The sequence below is a fragment of the Lolium perenne genome, chromosome 5 (genome assembly GCF_019359855.2).
Source record: "Lolium perenne isolate Kyuss_39 chromosome 5, Kyuss_2.0, whole genome shotgun sequence".
Lineage (NCBI taxonomy): Eukaryota > Viridiplantae > Streptophyta > Magnoliopsida > Poales > Poaceae > Lolium > Lolium perenne.
In genome coordinates, this window is record NC_067248.2 from 607255 (window position 1) to 624685 (window position 17431).

General features: G+C 48.2%; 1 pseudogene; it reads right to left on the reverse strand.

The window, feature by feature from the left end:
• Positions 1 to 5759: 5759 nt before the first annotated feature.
• LOC139831180 (uncharacterized) overlaps positions 5760 to 17431 on the reverse strand; it is a 43054-nt pseudogene continuing 31382 nt past the window's right edge.

Below are 17431 nucleotides of genomic sequence, written 5' to 3' on the forward strand. Positions count from 1 at the left end.
GGCGCGCGCTTACGACGCGGCGGCGTGGCGCTTTCGGCGGCCAGGGCACGACATGAACTTCCCGGATGTTGAATCGCTAGAGGAGGCGGAGTTCCTCGCGCCACCGCCGTGCCTCGTCACCGACGAGGACCGTCGCCGGCATCGCCAGGTGCAGCGCAGGATCGCCATCGCCGAGCGCGACGAGCAGTTGATGCGCCAGTGGAGGGCGCGGTCCCCCGACGCGTTCTTTGCTAACCTTAGGGCACAACGCAGGTCCAACAGGCGCCACCGTCGGGCCGTCGCCGCCTTCGAGCTCGAGAACTCGAATACAACTTGGACCGAAAACGACCCTCGGTGGGATGACCTTTGGACGGAGACAACCTCCGACGACGAGTAGAGACTAGACTAGTAATTTATCTATTTTATTGTAATTTCAATAAAGTCGTTGTTGGTTCTATTAGTTTAAATTTAGTTTATAAAGTCATTGTCGGTTGTTTTTGTTCAATAAAGTGGTTGACACGAAATTTATTACGATTGAACTGAAATTAAAGTTCAGAGCTCAACTGAAAAATAAGATACATGGCCAGATTTGAATGTTGGAGCCATTCAATCATAGTCGTGCCTAGTCCTATACACGTCGCCACTGTAGTCATCAAAGTCGCCGACGTCATCGTCGCTAGCATCGGGGTCGCGGTTGTCGAACCTCGGCGGATGACCACGCGTGGGCTGGGATTGAGGGTAGCGCAGGCGGGGGCCACGATAGGCCAGGACGCTCTGGAGAGTCCGGCCGCGCCACCACATCCGACGGCCGGCCTCGTTGAAGTTCGAAGGAGGCGGGCCGTCCTCCTCGTACCTGGCAACCGCCCTCTCACGCCGATTGATGAAGAAGCTGTCCCAAGTCGGGCTGTAGTCGGGATGCCACTGGGGATTCCTCCGCTGCTCAGGCGTGAGCTCGAAATAGTAGTGGTTCGTGATGGCCATCTCGCGTGGCACACCTACAGGGATAGGAGGGACCGGTACGCCTCCGACGCTCAGCAACCAGCCGGTCGGGACGCGGTAGCCGGGCGGGCAGGGGTAGTTCGAGGCGCAAAGCGCCTCCGCCTCCCGGGGTGTTAGACATACGATGGAAGCCATGGGAGAGAGTGATGAGGTTTGCAGATATGAGAGTCCAAGCCTACATATATATAGTGGAAAAATGGCGGGAATGCGGGAAGAAAATAGGCGGGAACGAAGTGGCGCGCGAAACTTTCATCCCGGGTGGAGGCTCAAACCGCGACTAAAGATGTCGGCAGGATAATAAGGATGTGTCGGTAACCTTTTGTCACGGTTGGTGGCTGCAACCGCGACTAAAGCTGTCGGCAGGATAAGGATGTGTCGGTAACCTTTTGTCACGGTTGGTGGCTGCAACCGCGACTAAAGGTGTCGGCAGGATAAGGACGCGTGGGTGGACGCACTGCTCGATGAGATAAAGCATGTAGCGCACGACGGCCTGTCGAAGGAATAAGACAAAGTAGAAGCGGTGCCGTGCCTATAAAAGGAGCATCGATACGCCTTGCCAAGCAGATCAACAAGCCAAGCACAGTTTCATTCCCATGGATGAAGGAAAGGGTTGGGAAATCTCCCGTGGCGCAGCTTCTCGAAGATGTCTCCTCTAACAGTGTTGGGGAAAGGGTTCTCATTATTACATAAATGTAGAGATTGTCTTGGGAACTATATATGAAGAATACATTATTACATCGCCATCTAGTGTTGTGATCTTCTACGCCGTAGCCATGGAGAATCTTCATCATTTAGCAAGATGCTTGGGTCAATTTTCACCGTGAAGGGCGGAATTTCTTTAAACTTATTATAATCTTCTGACATGTCTGTCTTGTCATCCACTCCCACGATGTTTCTTTTCCCCGAAAGAACTATGTGGCGCTTTGGCTCCTCGATTGATGTATTCTTTTGTTGATTTCTTTTTCTTGATTTGCTAGACATGTCCTTCACGTAGAAAACTTGAGCCACCTCGCTGGCTAGGACAAAAGGCTCGTCCAGGTACGCAAGATTGTTGGGATCCACTGTTATCATACCGTACTTATCGTCAATATGTATAGCGCTGAGCTTCACCCATTTGCACCGAAACAAAGGGACATTAAAAGTGGGACCATAGTCAAGTTCCCATATCTCCTCTATGTATCCATAATATGTGGTGGTCTGCCCATTCTCGTCTGTTGCATCGAAGCGGACACCGCTGTTTTGGTTGGTGCTCTTTTTATCTTGGTCGATCGTGTAAAATGTATTCCCATTTATCTCGTACACTTGGAATGTACATATGTTTGAAGATGGTAACCTGGCCAACAAGTACAGCTGCTCCACCGCAGATGGGTCATTAATGAGATGTCTTTGCAACCAACTGCCGAAGGTAATCATGTGTTGACGTGTAATCAAGGACTCGGGCTGGCCCGGGTTTATTTCTCGTAAAACATTCTTATGTTTCTCGATGTACGGAGCCACCAAGCTGGAATTGTATAGAACTGTGTAGTGCGCTTGATTGAAAGAAATCTTGTCCCTCCACACCGTTGCTTTCCTTCCTAGTGTGCCTTTTCCAGTCAGCCTCCCCTCGTACCGAGATTCAGGAACACCAATCGGCTTAAGGTCAGGAAGAAAGTCAACACAAAACTCAATGACCTCCTCAGTTCCGTAGCCCTTTGAGATACTTCCTTCCGGCCTAGCTCGGATATGAACATATTTCTTTAAGACTCCCATGAACCTCTCGAAGGGGAACATATTGTGTAGAAATACAGGACCGAGAATTCTAATCTCTTCAACTAGGTGAACGAGGAGGTGCGTCATAATATTGAAGAAGGATGGTGGGAACAACAACTCGAAGCTGACAAGACATTGGACCACATCATCCTGTAATCCTGACAAAGTTTCTGGATCCATTACCTTCTGAGAAATTGCGTTCAGGAATGCACATATCTTCACAATGGCTAGTCGAACATTTTCTGGTAGAAGTCCCCTCAATGCAATCGGAAGCAATTGTGTCATAAGCACGTGACAGTCATGGGACTTCAGGTTCTGGAATTTTTTCTCCTTCATATTTACTATCCCCTTTATATTCGACGAGAAACCAGACGGAACCTTGATACTGATAGGGCTTCAAAAATGATCTCCTTCTCTTGTTTGGTAAGAGCATAGCTGGCAGGCCCTACAAACTGCCCTGGATGATTGCCGTTTCGTCCTTTATGAAGTTCCTGGTCCTCCCGTGCTTCTGTTGTATCTTTTGTCTTTCCATACACGCCCAGAAAACCTAGAATATTCACACAAAGATTCTTGGTCAGGTGCATCACGTCGATTGCAGAGCGGACTTCCAGGACTTTCCAATATTCTAGCTCCCAGAAAATAGATTTCTTCTTCCACATGGGCGCGTGTCCGTCATCGTCTTTCGGAACAGGTCGACTGCCTGGACCCTTTCCAAAGATAACATTTAAATCCTTGACCATGTCAAATATATCAGCACCACTACGGGGGACAGGCTTCGGACGGCGGTCTGCCTCGCCATCGAAATGCTTGCCTTTTTTCCTTAAGGGATGCTTGCGCGGAAGGAAACGACGATTGAACGGGTACACAACTTTTCTGCTTTTTCCCAAATATTTACTTTCAGTCTCATCTAAACAGTGTGTGCATGCATTGTATCCTTTGTTCGTCTGTCCTGAAATGTTACTGAGAGCAGGCCAATCATTGATGGTTACGAATAGCAACGCTCGTAGGTCAAATTCTTGCTCCGTGTGCTCATCCCACACACGTACACCTGGTTTGGCCCACAACTCCAAAAGTTCATCGACTAATGGCCTTAGGTACACATCAATGTCGTTACCCGGTTGCTTTGGGCCTTGGATAAGCACTGGCATCATAATGAACTTCCGCTTCATGCACAACCAAGGAGGAAGGTTGTAGATACATAGAGTCACGGGCCAGGTGCTGTGACTGCAGCTCTGCTCCCCAAAAGGATTCATGCCATCTGTACTTAGACCAAAGTATAAGTTCCTTGCCTCACCTGCAAAATCCGGAAACTCTCTCCCGATGTTTCTCCACTGCCGACCATCAGCGGGGTGCCTCAACATCGCGTCTTTCTTACGTTCTTCCATGTGCCATCGCAACAACTTGGCATGCTCTTTGTTTCTGAACAAACGTTTCAACCGTGGTATTATTGGAGCATACCACATCACCTTCGCAGGAACCCTCTTCCTGGGTGGCTCGCCCTCAACATCACCAGGGTCATCTTTTCTGATCTTATACCGCAATGCACCACATATCGGGCATTTATTCAAATTCTCGTACTTCTCACCGCGGTAGAGGATACAGTCATTAATGCATGCATGTATCTTCTGCACATCTAATCCTAGAGGGCAGACAAGCTTCTTTGCTTCATATGTACTGACGGGCAATTCATTATTTCTTGGAAACAGCTTCTTTAATATTATCATCAATTTCTCAAATCCCGAGTCAGTCACACCGACCTCTGCCTTCCATTTCAGCAATTCCAATATGCTACCCAGCTTTCTATGCCCATCTTCACAACCTGGGTACAACAATTTGTGGTGGTCCTCTAACATCTTGTCGAACTGCATCCTCTCCTTATCCGTGTCACAGTCTCTTCTTGCATCAGAAATGGCCCGACGAAGATCATCATCAACAGGATCATCTGATGCCTGTTCTTCACCTCCTTCTTCTTCATTGTCGTCCATTGCGGTATCAAAGCATTCAGAGAACATAGATCGGTACTTCTCATCATTATCTTCTTCCTCATCGCCGTCTTCCATCATAACCCCTTCTTCTCCGTGCTTGGTCCAAACATTATAGCTGGACATGAACCCAAACCGAAGCAGGTGGCTCTTAATATCTCTTGAGCAAGAGTAATCCTTCTCGTTCTTACATTTTAGACATGGACAGCACATAAAACCTTGCTTCGACTTGTTGGCCTCGGCCACAAGCAGGAAAGAATTCACGCCCTCTCTGAAAGCGGGAGCACATCGGCTACCATACATCCATGGATGACTCATCTGCATCATAAGTACAATTATATATGTATCAGATGCAATCACCTTGCTAAAATTAGTATTGTACGGACTATGCATATATATATAGTCGAGAAAATAGTTGCTAACCTTTTTGGATCAAAAAGAGGAGAAATCTTATCAAATAAAACCAAGTGGCATCCCTCTCACAAGCATTCCATCAAACACCTCTTGTGCACATGTAGAAAAAATGAGCTAGCATACACCTCCACCTTCACCACCAAGGAAAAAATGAGGTGGGGGGTGGCTGGCTGCTTCTATATATATAGGGGGGACATTTTGTCGCGGGCCGTATTACGACCCGCGACAAAAGGGGTGGCCACGTCGCTCCTACCCCTTTTGTCGCGGGTCGTAATACGGCCCGCGACAAAAGGCCGCGACAAAAGCCTCCGCGCGCTCCACATGGTTTCGGGGCGACGTGGCCAGGCCATTTGTCGCGGGTGCAGGCGCGCCCGCGACAAAAGGCTCCCACGGAAGCCCTGTTTTCCACTAGTGTCACATGCAAAAAGAAAAACTAGAGAGAGAAGATAGGCTGCCATTGCAAATCTCTTGTGAAGCTTCATTGCTAGCCGAAGCCATTGCTAGCCTTCCTGCAGCAAATTAGAAGAAGAGATGCAAGCATGTTAGTCTTTGCAGCATTCTTGCCGAAGCAAGAGTACTATTAGTAGCAAGTTAGTTTTTGCATGCATGTTAAGTCGACAGAATGGAACATGTACCTTACTGTTCTTTTGCATCTTGCTTCATCTTTGCATCTTCCAACTTCTTCATGTTGTAGATCTCGTCCAACTTCTTGATAACGTCGTCGGGTAGCAGTATTGTGTCACCATCCATTTGAAGTTTCTCCACACCAGGAACATAGAACTCACAATCAAACTTTTCCATGCCATCCAACCACCTTGCTAGCAGATCGTAGTCTTCATGTAAAAGGCCACAACGCGCACACCTGCGAGCGCGGCGGCGAGCTTGGAAGCAGGCTTCTCCGAAGACGCCGCCAGCGTGGAACGTGCCGCAGCGAGGACACAGGGAATCGACGGAGTCGGGCACCATCTCGACGGAGTCCAGCGCCTTCTCGACGGAGTCCGGCACCACATCGACGGTGTCCAGCGGCTCGACGTTGTCCAGCGCCTGCTCGACGGTGTCCAGCGCCTGCTCGACGGAGTCCAGCGCAAAACGAAGAGCCGTGATTAATGCATTGTCGAGCCATGCGAGCGGCGGGCGTGCGGGAACGAAGCGTCAGGGGCAAACGCGTCCATCTGGTGCCCCATGCAGCCTGGGCGACTTCCTTTGCGAAAACGAGAGGCTCGCCCAGAACGACGTCTAAATCTAGTACGGAGGGAGTATGTCCTTTTAATGTCTAGTGCATGTAGCGAAGGCAATCTCATTTAATGAGCCAACCACGAATTAGCCGTGAAGCTCACCAAGGCCTGCGTTAGGTGGCGAAGCTCTTCGAGAGGCTGGTGCGACGCTCTTGGTGAGAATGCTCACCCACGGTGCCCAAGGCCAAGCGAAGGCTATCAGCGCAGGGGCGAGGCCTAACGGCCCACTTCTTTTCGGCTTCTCCGGCGGCTTAATTATGGGAGAAGCTTCTCCCCACCAGCTTCTCCTAGAAGCCCGAACCCCGAATTTGTTTTGGCTTATAATCTAGTTTAGCAGTGAACAGTGATGAAGGCTCTAACCTGGGTAAAGAGAGAGGAGAGCATGTGAGAGTGGAGAGAGAGAAAGTCCCCTCCAAATGACCCCATGGGTCCTTTATATCGGTGAGGGTGGAGAGGTAAAATTCCTCTCCAACCCTTGGTGGGATACAAATATTACAAGGAGGCCCTTGGGCATTTACATGTGAGAGTACGGAGGGAGTATGTCCTTTTAATTACATAGGATGCTTGATTACATGGGCTATATTGTGGGCCTGGGCCATTCCTGCAACAACAGCACCATATCTCAGGAAAAAACTCCTTCGGGAGTACTTTTCCGTCTCGCCATCTTTTGGTTTCCTCTTAATACTTAGTCAAATTTTCTACGGCTTTCATTCTTGTCTCTTCCAATGCATCCTTCGACGTCGATTCTTTGATTGGGTCGTCTTCCTGTTTGACTCGGAATGACTTGTTCTTGCACTCTTTGGGGGGTCATCGCCTATTCGCCATATAAAAGGCGAAATGGTGTGAACCCGGTCGATCTCGCTACTGTTGTTCTTACTGACCACAAAACCTTCGGCAACTCTTCAACCCATTTTCCCTTCGCCAAACCTTGCAGCCTTCTTGCAATGCCAGTTAAGACTATACCATTTGCCCTTTCAACGGTTCCATTTGACTGAGGATGGTATACAGAAGCGAAGTGAAACTTAATTCCTAGGTCTTCGCAAAATTGCATGAACCCTTCGCTGTCGAACTATGTGCCATTGTCAACCGTCACTTCGCGTGGTACTCCGAAGCGGCATATGATATTTTGCCACAAGAATTTCTGAACATTCTATGATGTTATCCTTACTAACGGCATAGCTTCGACCCATTTGGAGAGGTACTCCACCGCCACGACAGCGTAGCGAAAGCTTCCTGGGGCAACGGGTAGCTGTCCGATTATATCAATTCCCCATCGAGCTAAATGCCAGATTGGCGGGATTAGCTGTGTGGACGTCGAGGGCCTATTTGATCCCTTCGCCACATACTGGCACTTCGCACTGCTGCGAACAACTGTTTCTGCATCAGTTATAGCCTTCGGCCAATAAAACCCTTGCCTGAATGCTTTACCAACTAGGGCCCTGGTTCCATTGTGTGAACCACATAATCCTTAGTGTATTTCCTTGAGCGAACTCTGCCCTTCTTCCTGAGGTATGCAGTGAAGCATCGGTGGGCAGACTCCCGTTTTGTACAAGTCCGTGTCAACAAGCTTGTAGTTTCTTGCTCTTTGCACCATGCACTTCGCCTCTATACGATCTTCTGGTTTCTTCGCTCTCGATTGCAGTGATATGCCGTGCCACCTGCGGGGGTTCTTCAACAGATGGTACCTTCAATTTATGATAGAAAACATCCGGCGGGATTTTCAGACATTGTGCCACGGCTTTTGCGAGGTCATCGGCTTCGAAGTTATCATTTCTTGATATATTTTTTACTGTGAATCGCAAGAAATGCTTCTCCATGCTTCGCATGGCTGCCATGTACTTAACCAGTTCCGGCTATATTCACTTGGAATCTCTTGTCGATATGGCCTGCAACCTGGGAGTCTGTTTTAACAAGAACCCTTCAGGCACCCAATGCTCGTGCTTTACGAAGATGTTGGAACAAGTGCAACCAACACTGAAGGGGACCTTCGGATCTGAGAGGAGCCGAAGGCTGGTGAAACACAACAGCGCACGCCCAAGGGAAACTGTGGTGGTAACTGTATTCACCTGTCATGTCAATTACAGTAGCGGCCTATTTATAGCCCGTACTCAACTACCCACTGATACAATGTACAATTCTACCCCTCCAACTACTACATTCCTAGAATATTCGGGGGTATTTTGGTACAATTACGATTACATTGTCGTATTTACAACCGCACCCTTCTTCGTTCTTAGTTCCAGCGAATGTCATTCCCTTCGCCAAGTTCCGAAGGGTTGTCTGTCGTCAGATCCTTCACATGCCTTTGGTTGTCATCGGCATCATGAAGTGTTACGGCCTTCGATCTTCAGGCGAAGGCCCAATAGAGGCTTCGCCATCGATGGATATTTCGGCTCTTCGTGGCTGCTTTAACCTCCGATACTTCGCGAGGGTCTTCGCCTTCGCACCGAAGGCTTCGCTCGGCCCTCGACCATCGGCTGAATCCCTGCACAAAGATAGCAACTGCAGTCTACATCAGTCAAGATTGTGCATAATTAGTCTTTGATCTGGTGACCGAAGGGGGCTAGTGAGGCTATCCCCAACAGTAGCCCCCCACGAGTAAGGTCCTTCTACGATGTGCCAAAGCCGTAGATCAAACGGTATTACCGAACACCGTCCCCCTTCGGCCTGTCGAAGATTCATCAGTTGTTGTCTCGTTGTTCGGCTTACAGCTTCGTTGTGCCTTCGAATTTTCATTATTTTCTTGGATTCCATTTTTACCCCTTCAATGGATTGCGGTGGTTATTGCTCTTTTTTGGTCTTTTTTTGACATTGAAGGCTCCGGTTCAATTTCAAACGCGCGCCCATTCGTCTTACAGCATGCTCTGTTTTTTACCTCCTATAAATACTGTCTATTCTGTGTTACTTTTTACCGTTTGCCTCCCCCTGAAGCTGTAGCGCTCTCCTCCGAAGGTATTTATCGTTCTTCCGTCCCCTCAGACGAAGCTCCGAGATGGCTCCGAAGGGAAAGGTTGTTAGGCCGAAGACTTACTTCATTGGTCAGTCTCGGGCGGACGACGAAGTCATAGAGGATCTAGTCAAGGAAGGGCTGATTAGTGATGCTGCCCTTGTTCGGCTTCCGCATGGAGAAGGACTTCTCTTACCATGTGATGACGTGGTTCCTGAGGTGCTGAAGATTTTTAAGATCTTCTTACATGTAACGGTCCAGGAAAATACCCTATTAGTTTTATTTGTTTATTTTTCTTTTTGTGCATCATCATGGCATCATGCATATTTGAATCCCAAATTTATTTTTATTAAACTTTATTTTCGTTGCCAAATTATTTCTTTTCTCTTTGCCTCAAATTAAAACATAATTTTTTCTGATTATTTTCGTATATAAAACTATTTGGAAATTGTTTCAAAACAAAACAGAAATTGATAAAAGAAAACGTGTTAAAAAAAATAAAAAAATAAAAAGGGAGAAGCCCTTCCCAACCGGCAGGCCAACCGAGGCCCAGCCGGATCAAGCCAGAAGCCCACCCAACCTCCTTCCTAGCCCAGCAATCGGCCCACCCTGACCGAAACCCTAAAGCCAACCCTAGCACCCCCGGTAGTTTTGCATTCCTAGCCCCCCCGCCGCCGGCCCTTTTCTGCAAAACCCCCTCCCCTTCTTTTCTTTTCTAGCCTGGTCCTCCCACCATCGCCACCAACCCAACCCGAGCCCGCACGCCCCTCTCGCTCGCCTCGCATCTCCCTCCTCCCTTGTGCTCACGAGCGTGTCGCCGCCCTGGCTCTCTCCGGCCTTGCTCTGCCGCGCGGCCAGGAGCTTCTCCTCCATCCGGCGCCACCAGGGAACACGACGCCGTGTCTCCTTCGTCTTCGACCCTGACCTCGCGCACTCGAACCCTGCTCGCCGTTTCTGCACCTCGCCAGCTGCCGGTCGTTCGCCTCCGAGCACCAGCCCCAGTGCCGCCTCGGCCTTCCCGAGCGACCCTGGCCACGCGGTTTCCCCTCCTCCTCTGTTCTCGCACGTCCACGCGGAGCACCGCGCCGCCGTTTCTCGCCTCTGCTTGTGGTTCTCGCGGGCGACCCGGATGTTCGCCCTCCTCTGCTTCTCCGCCGTCGCCCTGCTCTGCCTCGATGTGAAGCCGCCGCTCGATCGGCCCCTCTTCCTCGACCCCGTGGCCACCCATCCCCGCTCGTCCCGGACGAACTCGTTCTGCCACGGCCCCAAGCTCGCCTTCGCCTCCAGGTCCCCTCGTCCGCGCACCCCATCGCCTCTTCTCTCTGTGTCCTGCAGCTCAACGCCACGTCGTCCCGAGTCCGCTTCGGCCTCGTGCTCGCCGCCCCTGACCTTCGCCTCTGGTTGTCCCTCTCTGCAGTGCGCATGGGTGTCAACACCCGGCTTTTTAAGTCCAGATGCCTATTATGGCATACATCGCAATCCCAGGAAGATTGTTGTTGCGAGACATAACAGCTGATATCATAAGTCATCATTCATTACAAACCATAGTCGTCTTACAAATATAGATCACATGATCTAATATTACACAAATAGTTGATCTAAGGATCAACAAACACATTACATAGCGGAAGCGTAGTAGTAGTGGACTATCTAATCCACAGGCCAACGCTTGACGTCAGAAGATACTCCTAGTTGTTGTAGACGTCCTGCCGGCCGTCATCTTCATACTGCTGCTCCTCTTCATAGTCTGGCCATTTGAATAGCCAGGGACACAGTCGTGAGTACTTTTAAAGTACTCGCAAACTAATACTAGTGTAGGTGCGATCAATTTTATTAAGATAGTTCTAAGCTCTAGGTTTATTTGCAGCAAGCCAATTTTTGCGCATAAGCATTTAGTGAAAGACTCTTCATTTGCTAACTAACTCAAGTGGGAACATTAGTGTCATTCCCACAACTCAGTTGTGGTTCAAGTCAAGTCACCCTTCAAATCATCCACCCTTTTCAAGAAAACATCTGACAATGGAACAGTATGGCCTTTCCAACCGTCCGTAACCGTGGACACGGCTATTCGAATAGCTTTACACTATGCAAAGGTTGCACACTTGTGCCACAACATTTGATTTCATCCGTCAGGGATAACCCTGAATAATCGTAACTCAGTACGCGGATCATCAACCATAACCTTTCACTTACATACCCTAGTATAGGTACCCCTCCCCATGAGCTTGGCCTCCCAGTGAAGACAAACCGTCAGCCTGGGAACTGCACAGGGCTTGGGCCGGACATTCACCTCATTTCACATCATTTCACTTTCAACGGAGGCAGCCTCGGCATAACCCCTATGACGCTTGTTTAGAGGGAACCCATACTAAGATGCATAAACTTCCAGTTAAGCCCTACCCATAATCAGTTATTGTGGGGGTACTAAATAATTGGAAAGGTATCGCACCAAACCCAACCATCAGTTTTTAATCAAATTCATCGGGTCATTCCAGTCATATTCACCTTCAAAAATCTTTCAAAGTCATTTCATTTCACAAGTTCCCATCTAGAGTAGTCAATTTTATTTGTTAGCACTAGCACTAGTCATGAGGGGTGCTAACTATCTTGTAGCTCTTCTAGGCTAAATTTGATACTCTTGTAGTACTCTATATTTAGACCAAAGTTAACTATAAAAGTAAGCTTTAATAATCAAGGTAAAAGCTTGTAAGGATTAAACTTGGGATTTGATCATGAAGCATAAAGTAATAGGTGAGTGTGCCTTGCTCTGGGAGAGCTTGGCACTTTGCAAGAATATTAGCTTGCCTTGGTTGGTGTACTGATCAAAGTGGTCTTCTTCTTCCTGGAAGTAGACCTCCTCCTCCTGGTACTACTCGGTAATAGCGTCTAAAAACGGATACGAGATACAATCACCAATCAAAGCTTAAGAGCTAGACTAAGCACACACAAGGTTCACACAAGCTAATCTATCATCACAACCTTGCTTATCATGTTGGTTGACTTTGTTTTCTTCTTAAGAAAAATAATTTCCTCTCATTACAAATATTGATTAGGGCTTCTATTTAGTTCTTGGAGAAATAATTTCCTCTCATTGAATCTTGTTAAGATTTAAGTTCCTCAAATAATAATGTATGAACTCATGTTGACCAAGGTCAACACTTCATAATCACCATTTGGGAAAATGATTTAAATGAGGTATCACCCTCATACAATTTAACACTAACCTAAATATAATTTAATATCACCAAATAATTCAAGATGAGATTATATAGACCAAGGTCAATACCTCATGTTGACTTACTTGAGACAAAGATTTAAATGAGATAGTACCTCTCATATTAATTAATAAAGAATTTTGGATAAATTAAAATGGACTAGAATAGCCATATAGCCATTATTTATTCTAGCCCATGATCATATGAAACACCCATGTAATTTTTTTGCATAAACAATTAGACAATATGAATTGTGATTTTTGAGAGTTGGAATCAACTAAAAATCATTTTTGTTTGATTTTTAATAAATGTTTGAAGTTTGAAAAGGCCCTGCCTTGTTATTTTTACCACCTTAATTCTATAACTAATTTTGGGTTGAGACCAGTGGGGTTGGGTAGAGCTTTTCACAAGCTTTCCAACAATATAAAATTTGTCAAATTTTGTTCAGTGGATAATTTTCTATTAAATTTTGAAGTGGGCAACAATATTCAAATTTGAAATAAACTAAAAATCAGAATTTGAAAACGTGGGCTTGGCGGGAACGGCTTAACGGGCCAAAGGGGGAAAAAGAACTGGGCCGGCCCAGCTACGCGTCCAGCGCGAGTGGGCCGCCTGACGAGGTGGGTTCCACCTGTCAGCGCCACTTAAAACGGCGAAACGGTAAGTTCTATCTGAGACGCACGATTAGGCGACGATCCAACGGCTCACAGCCATCGTCGTCGACGGCGAGAGGGTGGCTCACCGGCGGCACGTGCAGAGGGTCGGGGAGCTCACCGGCGCTCCGGCGATGATCGGTGTTGTGCGCAGCGTCGTTGTCGAGGACGGCGAACCTCCTGGTACACGTGGCGTCGCTCGAGGTGGCGGCAATCGTCTCCTCCTTCTGCGGCGGCTCCACGGGCTCCGGCGACGAATTGGCTAGCTCTGGTGGCTAATGTGGAGCGGAGAGTGGACTAGGAGAGTCAGGGATGAGAGGGGAGGCTGAGAGTGTGAAGAAATCGAGAGGGGAGGGCCTCCTTCTATAGCGGCGAGGGGTGCTGCGGCTCGGGCGACCGGTTCGTCCATGGCGATGCGTCTACAGGGGTGGCATGGCTCGGGTGCTGACGCAGGCGGGTCGGCGACGTCACGGCGGTCACGTAGCGCTTGACGGCGGGGAAAACCAAGCAGTGACGAGGGCGGGAGCGTGTCGTCTCTGGCGCGGGTACCGGCGGAGGTCGTCGACGATGTCGTCGTCTACAGGGTTCCCGCGGGCCAATGGGGTTGTCTGGGCGGTTGCTGGTGATGTGGTGATGGCGTAGGAGAGAGGAGAGAGCGAGGGGAAGGGTGAGGCGACGGGGCGAGCGGATGCACTGGCGCGTCCAGGGCCATGCCGGTGCGCGCTCTGGCGTGTCCTGGCAGGTTTGGGCGCGTCACGTTCCGGGCAGTGGCTTGCTCTACTGCGTCGAGGGCGTGTACCAGCAGGTGCGTGGGAGTGAGGGGAAGCTCAGAGACATGGTGGTGCACGGTGGATGGGAGAGGAGAGGGTGATGGCATGGAGAGGGCATGTCATGCCACGGCATGGCCTTGTCTTGGTCGTGGAGGTCAAGTGGGAGGGGTGCAGAGGGTTGCACTTATGCCAAGGGAGTTGCTAGGGTTCCAGGGCAGCAGAGGGGTGCCAGGGTTGGACTTAGTCCACCCAATTTTCCAGCATGGGCTCAATCCTTCTCCCTGCCTGCAAGGTGCTCGACCAAATGGCCGCAAAAAATTAATTTTTGAATTTTTCAGTGAATTTTGGTGGAGTTGCTTGGAATAATGTTTGGAGTAGAATGGTGGTGGTGGTGCACAAAATGGTGCAGTTTTGGGAAATCACAAAATGGGTATGATCTTCTTTTTGTTTCAAGGTTGCTACTTGCCCATTTTATATTAAGCAATGTAGGTAGAGTCAACTATGGTGGTCAACACAAAAAGTGTTCAACTTGATATGCTCTTGGATGAGGTGGAAAAAGATGGGAGGGTTTAGTTTAGGATTTGCTTAATAGAAGGGCTCAAAGTGGGTAACATTTTATGATGGGCAGACTTGACCATCATTTCATGTGAGCTCAAATTGATTTCAAATTTGCTTTGATTTGATTTTCTTTGATTCACAGAGTGTTATTAAGTGTTTAGAAACATTCTACAAACAATGGCCCAAGCCAAATTGGCATAGATCAAAGTTTTGCAAAATGGACATAAGCATATGCATGTGTTGAAATTTGTATTTTTCTTTATTTCTTTTTCTTTCCCTACTATTGATCATTGGTTCATATATTAGGGTTTTAGCATCATGGCTAGGTACACACACCATCATCATGGCAATAGCACAAGAACTACACATGGGTACTATGCATAGCACATGTGTTAATAAAAAGTTTTTGTTGGTTCTGAATTTTGAATTCTTGGAAACTCCTTTTCTTTATTTATTAAAAATTTGGGATGTTACAATGGGCCTCCCCACGTCGATGACCACTAGGCCTCCACTCCTTCGCATGGTGCTGCTCCGGTTTTCCCAGCATCCGGCGGCCATGCACCCTCCTTCCCGATGTGCAGGACTCCGCCTACACAGCTGTTTGGCAACTCGCACGAGCATGTAGTTGCAGCAGTATCCAGCTCGCTCGAGCGGCTGCTGTGCGTCGTGTGGCCAGCTCCACTGCTAGCACTCGTGTGTGCATCTCCTGTTGTTCTTCATCGCCATGCTCGTTTGTGTTCCTGACCAAGGCCTTCTGTTCAATCTCAAGTGCTTTCGCGATGTGCAGCACGGTGGTGGATGCGAGAAGGTGGTACTGCGACTACGAACCCCGACTTCGACTTGTGCGGTGATGGTGTGCTGCTGCGATGGTGTTACCGTGACGTCTACTACACCCTTGACCCAGCGGTACGGTGATACAAGTGCAACCCGACGACACCTGAAGACCTCCTTCACGGACTCGAAGGATGCCCCAAGATCTCCGACATGGAAACCGCAGAGCACCGAACCCGAAGACGTCTTCTTCCTCTCCAAACCCGAAAAATCCTGTCTCCGAACCTAAACATGTGAACCCTAACCTATACCTATTTTATAAATGTGCATCTATCTGGTTACATCAATCATACATGTTGCATCGCATTGCATATCTTCTGGTTGTTCGTGGGTAATAGCGATTCACCTAATAATTAAATATGGAATGTGCGGGATTGTTTATCTTGTCCCGGTTCCATTTAATTTTGCGTAGCTCACCCCTGCCATGTTTTGCCATGCCTAACAATATTTAATTTGCGGGTAGAAAAATAACTCGAACCTAATTAAATGTCGGGATTCCGATTCCGCTTAATTTGGATAAGTTGCATCGTATCATGTTTGCCATGTCATGCATACATGCCGGATCTTATATCGTAGTAGTAAGTTGTAACTCTGTTGTTTGTTCTAGTGCTTTGCTTCTTCACGGATAGGACGCTGAGGTGATGTGAGATACGACAAGTTCCCCGACAGTTCTTCTGTAGTATTTCACAGGCGAGCCCTCTCTCTTCACCTATTTTACAGTTTTGCTCTCGCTCTCTTATTGCTATCCTTGTGTTGCGATTCTTTATCGAGTCACGTGTCCTATTCCATTTGTTACCCAATAAGCCGTGTTACCCTTCCACTACCTATACCCTGTTGTTTGTTGTTTGCCAGCCTTGCGAGTCGTAGCGCATGCTTAGGGATATGTTGTTATATCTTGTTATCTTAACGGTGTTGTTGGGATGTTGTCACATGTTATACCAGTTGTTGGAGATAATCATGGCTTATTTAATTGTTAACAACTAAAATTGCTAAGCAGTGGCACCGGTGAGCCCCTTTGCGCGAGCATCGGATCTTTGTCTCGCTTGTGTCCCCTAAGACCCGAGTTCCTGTTATCTGTTCTAAGGCTGAGCGCACTAACCACTCGTGGGAGGTTTTATCGGGACCATCCTTGACTTACTACCTTTTCTCAATACTGTTGAAAAGGGGGCCACAACTTTGGTTTTATTTGCTCCTATGCACGTTATGCACGTTTACTTACTGTTGCCTTCGGGTGCTTTATTTACCGCTGCCTTCGGGTGTTTACATTCCGTACTGTACTGCATCCTGCTAGTCGACTTATCTAGTGCCCGGTTGTTCACACCCGCCTAGACGATTACGCAACTATGAGTCCGCTTCGGAGTACGGCCGAACTTCGTTACGGGTAGCTTAGTGGGGTGGCCCCGCCCTAGACTTTCTTGCAGATTCGGGAACCGTCTTGTCGTGAGACTCTGTTTTGATCCAGCAGTGTTGAACGTGTCAGTATGGGACCAGTAGTGCACTCCTGCAGGGTAAATCTTTTCGGAAAGCCGTGTCAGCGGTTATGGACGACTTGGAGCTATTTAACTCGATCATAGAACAACTTACACCTTGTATTGCTGCTAATAATCTGCTAATAACCTGCGTAGTAATATAGCATTACTATAACCAATATCTAATAAAACTTGTCAACCGTGTGAGTGCCTTTACATTGCTTCTTCGCTATGAGCGTAGGGGAGTTGTGTATTTGGCTGGGTTATGTTTGTTGTAGTATCTAGTTGGTTACCTTTATGCGCTCTCTTATCTTCTCTGATTAGACCGATGTTGTAGCGTGTCTATATTGGTTTTTAGTGCATGCTTAGCTGCCGCTAAACTCACCATATAGCCCAGCGAGCACAGCCTAGTTCTAGTCTCGCTGAGTACGTGCCATGGATTTCGTGCCTTGGTACTCACGCTCTGCTTCTCCTTCTTTTGTCTCTCCCTCCCTTTTGTTGGCAACCGTTGGCCCGATACTTTGACAGGTACGAGATCGGCGACGTTAGCAAGGTTACCCTTCCGGCTTGGCCTGGGCAGGGTTAACGCCACTGGTTATCTACAGGACTCTTAGTCTAATTTGTACTCTT